Genomic DNA, 7,819 nt, shown 5'->3' on the forward strand with positions numbered 1-7,819 from the left:
CCATACACGCCCGTATCGTACACAAACTCTCGTATCAAGTTTACGCAAGCACAACACTTATGCTGGTCAACAGTCAAGTCAGAGCCTATAAGCTCATCTCATCCCACGGGACTCAGTTTTTAGGGCTTAGGCCCTTAGCTTCAATGTAGATTGCTCTGACGCATGATTGACACACAACATCATGCTAATCTTGCAAGGAAGACTTGGGTGGGCTGCCCCAGCTGCAGCACACCCTACCAATTGGCCATAAGGGTTTAACAGCATGTCTGCTTGCTAGCCCGTACATCCCTCAAGTTCGATGGCATTCTTCCTACGCAAACACCATCTCATGATCCTTCTGGCTTAGGAAAGGGAAACCGAAGGGCATATCAAACTCAATCGTGTAACCCCATAGCTCAACACGAAGGTGCAATACTAGGCCAGTCGGCCTCAACCGTCTCCGGGTCTACCATGACTCGAGAAAATATCGTGCCACGCTCATGGCCTTACGCTGCCCGCCCACCTAAACACCACTAGTGCCTAGGAGTAACTCACTTCAAATTAGCCAGACCCCTGCCTGCCCACTAGCCAAAAGGGTGGTGAAGAGCTGACACCAGTCATCCCCTATAAAGAGCGTAAGAGATTTTTACAATCTCCTACCAATAATCATAAGATTGTCTGAAATGAAAATATTTTTCTTTCTAGCCATCTCAAGGCCTTTCTCCGGCTAACTCAAGACCCCATAACCTTCCTCTTTGTCACAATTATTCATTGATTCTACTCGTTGCTCCACCAACCCACTCAAAAATGCCCGCACATGACTTCAATCGACAGCACCTGACTGGCTAACTGGTCCTAAGATATCGACGCACTCCCTCACACTTACCTGCTTATTTTAGGGTTTAAGGCTCAAACTATCCACGCACAATATCCCTAACATATTCTTATGCTCAGAATGCCCGCACACTGCTTCCACTGATGACCCTCGCCAAACTACTTGACTTGAAGGTGCTTAATCACTGTCTCAAACTTACTTGTGTATCTTACAATCCAGGACTCTCACTGCCCGTACCACATATTAATAACCTGTTCCAATATTTCAAATACACGCTCGCATATCTTAAAACTATTTTTTCATTAGTTTAATTTCGACCGTTGCTCAACTCAAGATCAATCATGATAAGATCAAGACACACCGAGACCTGACCGTGACATTAAGCATACCGTGACATTAAGCATAGGCCTTTACTAGCATCACCCTAAGCACTAGCCTTTCATAGAACTAGCACCAAATCCTCGCAAACCAGCCCCTACACCAAACTTCCTAAATTCTTTAGCCAACTACCCTAACGCTTCAGACCTTGCACCCCTTACAGTCCCATCATACCCACTGGTTGATAATTGCCTATACCAGCACCACCCTTGAGCTCTAGGATCGGACTTCTTAAAATACAAAACACCACAAACAGCACCTACCAGCCATATCCCTTGACTGAAACCTTGGAGAAACAGCCCCTTGTTTTCCATGCACCAGCCTATGTCGCCTTGTATAGCCCCATTTATGTAGACCTAAAAATCCCAAAACCCATCTAGCCACCTCCACCACCAAGGCCCGCTTTTAACACAACTACCCACCGGAAACAATCACTTCCATCCCATTCCAGCAATAGCCCTGGCCAAAACTCCAACACCAAACCCCATTGCAGAAAACCATCACCAACCTAAGCCCCTTTTTTCCACCCTCTACTCTAGCCAAGACCCACCAGAACCGGCAACCACCCTCTAAACCTCCTGTAATAGCAACACCAACCAAACAGCCCCATTAACAAACAGCACCCTTTGACCCTAAAAAAAAGAAAAAAAACTATAAAAAAGAAAAAAGCATAAAAAAGCAACTCGAAACCAACCTACCAAAAAAAATCTGCAGTCTTTTCTAACAGAGGAACGCAGTCAACCTAAACAAAGATTCGCACAAAAAAAAAAGTTTGGTTAAAAGGTTTTTTAGTGAGGCTTTTGGTCGTAAGTTTGTTTTAGAGGAAAGAGAGAACGACGAGTAAGGAAATGAGAGAAACCTATGAAAAAGCAGCAGCAAACTGAGCGATAAAAAAAGATATTTCAAGACATTAAAGCTGTGACTTCCAGCTTGGATTCAAGGATTTTGGTAGATTTTTTGGCAAAACTAAGGCTAAAACAGCAAAAAGGTGATCAAAAGGATTTTTTTGGTGATTTTAGGAAAATTTTAATGTAGGTGACCAGCAATGAACGGTGACGAATGGTAGTCAATGGAAGTGACTAACCAGTTTCTAAGTGACCGGCAGCCTTGGCTTTTAAGAACCTTTGAAGGTTTTTTTAAAAGAAAGGTTTGAAATGAAATGAAAAAAAAAAAAATCTTTTATAGTTACAGAAAAAAAAATTGACCCACACATGAACCCGACTTGATCCCGGGTCCACGCGTATGACCCAATTTTCAGCCATTGTCACAACTTGAACTGGTCCAACTGAATCATTTCTGAATCGGTTTGAATCATTTGGATCTTTCCCAAATCATCTGTTGAATCAGAAGAATTGAATTGAACCCGTCTGAGTTGAAAGTGAATTACTTCAAACTGTTGACCAATTTTGATCACTCTTTTGGATAATTTTATTATTTATTTAGTTATTTATTTATTTTTTTGTTAAATTATTTATGTGTTTATTTATGCACATTTAAATATTAATTAAAAAAATAAATATTTATTAAAAAAAGGGGTTAAAAAAATCTTTTTAATGTAAAATAAAATTTTTCGATGATGGAGCTTTGAAAAGCTTGAGTAGTGATTCTCAAGAATTTCTTAAATGAAAAAAGACCATAATTTACTGAAGTATTAAAACATTTAAAAACTCTTTTCAATACAAAAATTTTTATTTTTTTAATTTGAATAATTTTTTTAAAAATATATATAAAAATATTTATAAAATATTTATAAGAGTATGCATTCTTTTAGAAAATAAACTTATTCATAGATAATTATATTATTGCATAACTTTTAAATATTAATAATTATTAAAAAATAAAAAAATAAAATTTTCTAAGATGAGATTCTAAAAAAATTCGAATAATAATTCTTTAAAAATCTCTAGGCAAAAAAATTTATATAAAATACCACCAATGTATTGAAGCATTTAGTATAATTTTTTATAAAGATTTATCGTTTATTTTCAATAGAATAAGAAATGATTTTTTTAAATATCATCGAGATTAAATTATAGCTATCATATTTTATTACATGAGTTATAAATATTGATTTTGAAGATAAATATGAACTGCCAATGATGTCATTTTTTATAATTTTGAGTAATGATTCTTAAAAGATCCTTAAATGAGAAAGTTTCTTTTAATATTGTTAAAGTATTGAAATATTTACGAAAATTTTTTAAAAAACAAAGTTCTCATTTATTTTTTTTAACCAAGATAAAAAAAAATATATGTTTTTTTTCTACAATAAAAAAAATAAGAGAATTAAATTTTAAATATAAAATTAAGACCCTTTTAATTAAAATTAAATGATAACGCATAATTAATTAGTACCGTTTTAAACGAACGCTATGAGGATGTTAATTTTTTCCTACGCATAACCGATTCTCGAACCTAAACTATTTTCACAAACCAAAAAATCATTTTTTTGATAAAGTTTTAATTAATTTTAAATTTTTTATTAAAAAGGTAAGTTTTAATAGGTGACTAATCACACCTAGCCAAAAAAAATATTGGTGGAGATTTTTTTTTTATTTTCAAATTCATTTAGTGATCCCCAAAATCGTTATGACAGCTTGGCAACTTCACTAGAAATATTATTTTATTTTTAGAGAGTCAGGCCAAAAATTAATTAGGTGTTATCCTTAATTTTGATGTAATGATCTTAATTGGTATTTAACTTTAATTTTCTTGATTTTGATTTTATCTTTTTAAATAACAATAGTAATAAAAATTTACATGCATTTCATCTTAATTATGTCATTTATTCATTTATTGTTTTATGTTTTTATATATTATTCTAGATAGATTGCAAAGCATTTAAGATTAAGTTTTTAATGTTATATTCCCTCATTCACACAAGGCACATTCATATTATGAATACGCTTTATACACGGGCTTCGTCCCTTTTAGGAGGAAGTAGAGTATCTATGTTATCGTGAGGTGACAATCTCTACAATAGCTAGCGAAATATTTCCATTGAAATTGAACCATTTTCATTCATAGCCTATAATGGGTGAAGATCGGGATGTCTTACTAGTTTTGTATGAACGCCAATAAGGAATAATTTGAGAACCTTTAGATGTATAAATCCTCACTCAACATATAGTGAACCTAAAAGGACTAGCCTGACATGGACCGATACTAGCTTTTTTTAGAAATAACCCAAATTAGGACATTTTAATACAATATACATTTAGAGATAATAATGGCAGGTAAAATTAATATTTTGAAAAAAAAGAAATAGAAATTAAAAAAAGTAATTTATTGAAAAAGGGAAAATAAAAGAAAATTTTCTTTTAACATATAGTTCATTCATTTGATAGTTATCTAAAATTTGCATTTTTAGAAAATATTTTAAAATAAAATGAAGAATTTTTTTAGCTTTATCCAACAAGTATAAAAAATAAATAAATAATTTTTTTCAAAAATAAAGATTTTCTTAAATTTTTTATTTATTGGCCAAATAGAAATTAATAAAAAAAAATCTTTGAAATCTTAGTTGTTTTATTTAATAAAAAAGTGTCTTCTTGAATTTTTTTTATTTTCTTAAGAAGAAAAGAAAAAGAAAAAAGAAGAATTTTAAGTTTGAATGTTGTTTCATCTTTCGCATTTTCATTTAATCTTTTTGCATACATTTTTATCATTTTTTTTAAATGATGGAAATAATAAGAAATACATATACCCTTTCTCATGCACATCATAATAAGATAATATATGCATTTCATCTCATCCACATCAATAGATAGTATATATAATTCATTTCATGCACATGTTGATAAATGATACATATATCCTATGCACATTTTAATAAGTAGTGCATGCACTCCATCTCATTATATATCTTAAGGCAGTGTCAACCTTATTAAGCCAACACAACACATGCATTACATTCCATGTAGACATATTTCATGCATATATTATGTCCATGCATTCTATACAAGTATGTTGCATTAGTCATAGGTATATATCTCATCACTTATGTAAGTATGTCATTATATTCCATACATGTGGATCCATGAATAGTAAGGTTTTATAAAACATACATTGTATTTCACATGAACATACCCCACCATCCTTGCAACAGAATATTACATTCCTTACATACACATTCACGAGTGATGAAAATTTTATCATTTGGGGCCCTATACATGTGAAAATCCATTGTCTTAGGCATTTTGGTGTTTCATGATATCCTTTAGGCATCATCATCATATTCATAAACATGCTTTGTGTGTCATATAGGTTAAAAATTGTTTTTGTGGCATTTATTTAATAAAGGTAAAAGTTTTGGAATAAAATGTCTATCTTGGTAAAAATCAGAATGGCAAAAATGAAAGATCAATTAAAAACAAGAATTAGTATATTAGAGTTGATCCAAGAGAAATTTTGGCATGAATTTTAAGAGATGAAATAATAGATTGCTTAGTTGATATAAATAGTTAAAGGTAATGGTATGGTTAAATTTGTTGCTTCTTATAAACCGCTATCATTTCCAATTCAATCAAATCAAGATCAACTCGCTCTTATTAGCTCTAGTACTTTTTTTGAGCACACTAAGGTATTAGGTGATTTGAACAGTAATCAAAGTTTGAGCAAGCTTAAGAAAGGAATGGATGAATTGACCACACAAATGACTAAACTCAAAAGTTTAATTTTCAATATGAAATCACCAGGCTTCAAACAGTTCTCACCAACTATCTCAAGTCTAAACCCGCACTTAAATCTTTCTCATGATTACTTTCGACCTTCTTTCCAAGCATCTAAAATTAAGCCCTTAAACTTCATGCAACCTCTAAGAATTTCACACCTGAATTCATGTTCACCACTTCATATTTCATAATCACTTATTCAGCATGCTATTCCATCACCACTTTCTAAACCTAAATTTTGACTCAGAGTGTCCCAATTCACTTTAACACCAACTATGCTACCATTTCTCTAGGAAAGTAACCCAACTATAAAACAAAAAAACTCTTATACTACTTATACCAAAAAGAGAACCCTTATTGACCCAATACCCATGTCCTACACAAATTTATACCCACTACTCCTATAAACTATCTCATTACCCTTATCCCTATTAAACCCCTTAAACCACCTTATCCTAAATGATATGACCCCAATGTCCGATATGAATACCATTTTGGCATTATAAGCCATTCTTTGGAAGATTACACATTTTTGAAATACAAGGTACAGAGATTGATGAAAGCTAGATATTTGGATTTTGACACCAAAATGAAGCCAGATGTTTGTAGGAATCTTTCATCAATCCATGCTAAAATAGCAAGCAATGCTGTTGGCAATAGTCAAGTTGACCAAGATAATGAATAAAAAGTAGAAGCCTTAAAGCAAAGGGTTGTCCTTACCAACAATCATAGTCAACTTCTTTTAGATTTTTTAAATGAGGCAAGAAGGAGTATGAATGAATCTGACATTTTACGACCCTAGTCCTATGATGGTTCATAATGTGCAAACTTGAAACTTTTGGGAATGAATGAAAATTTCTCTTGACCTGAATTTTCTATGATGGATGTCTCTGTTTACATTTCATTTTTTTTATAATAGTATTCCTAAACGAGCCTATGAAAAAGAATGATGGTTGTAAAAATACTTTCTCCAAATTTTTAAGGTGGAAAGAATATTTTAAATAAGCTAACCTGAATATAAGATGGAACTTAAGCTTTTTCACCAAATTTGACTTCTATATCATGCATCATTTGTTTGAATTCATTATTTTTTATGCTAGTTAAGGACATGAATGGTGATTGTTAGTATATTTCGTTAAACCTTTGAAGCAAAAAGATATTTTTGAAAATTTTAATAATAAAATTCATATCATGCATTTTTTACTTTTGATAATTAATAAAAGGTTTAAGGATAGTGTATCCTAGAAGACAAGATTAGTTAAATCTGTATATTTACAACACTCGAGCCTATACTAAAATCATGAAAAATGAAAATATAAGTCGAATAAATAGAATAGAAAGGGCCTAATGAGTGATTAAAGAAACAATTATGGGAATACAACAGAATATGGATAGATAATTGGCAAAATTAAAACAGATATTAGTAAGTTTGCCAAAAAATAAGAGATTGTTGAAACACACAGAGCAATGGAGAAAATAGCTATTGAGGAACCATTGTATCCACTTGGGTTCACATATCTCTATGTTCAAGACCCTTATATGCCATAAGCAACCCTAACAACCCATCAATCTTATACCGACACTTCTGCCAAGTTGCCCTTCGTTCAAATAAATGGTAATCCCAGGCCTACCCCCTATGATCCTATTGTGATACCTAACCTGAATGATCCCAAAGAATGGAAAAGTTGAAAGGGATACATGAGCTAGTTAAGAAAATTAATATAAAAGACAAGTATAAGTTGATGAAAGAGAAATTTAGGGTAGTGAAAGAAAGCAATACTTTCAAGAATATTAATGCTAATGAGCTTAGCCTAGTTACTAACCCGGTTATCCCTACAAAGTTTAAGATTCATGACTTCAGGAAGTATGATGGAAAAAGATGTCTCTCAACACACATCATCATTTAGTGTTGAAAGATGACAGGCCACACTCATTATGATAAGTTGTTGACATA

The sequence above is a fragment of the Durio zibethinus genome, chromosome 13 (genome assembly GCF_047325235.1).
Source record: "Durio zibethinus cultivar Kanyao isolate XHJ-2024 chromosome 13, ASM4732523v1, whole genome shotgun sequence".
Classification (NCBI taxonomy): domain Eukaryota; kingdom Viridiplantae; phylum Streptophyta; class Magnoliopsida; order Malvales; family Malvaceae; genus Durio; species Durio zibethinus.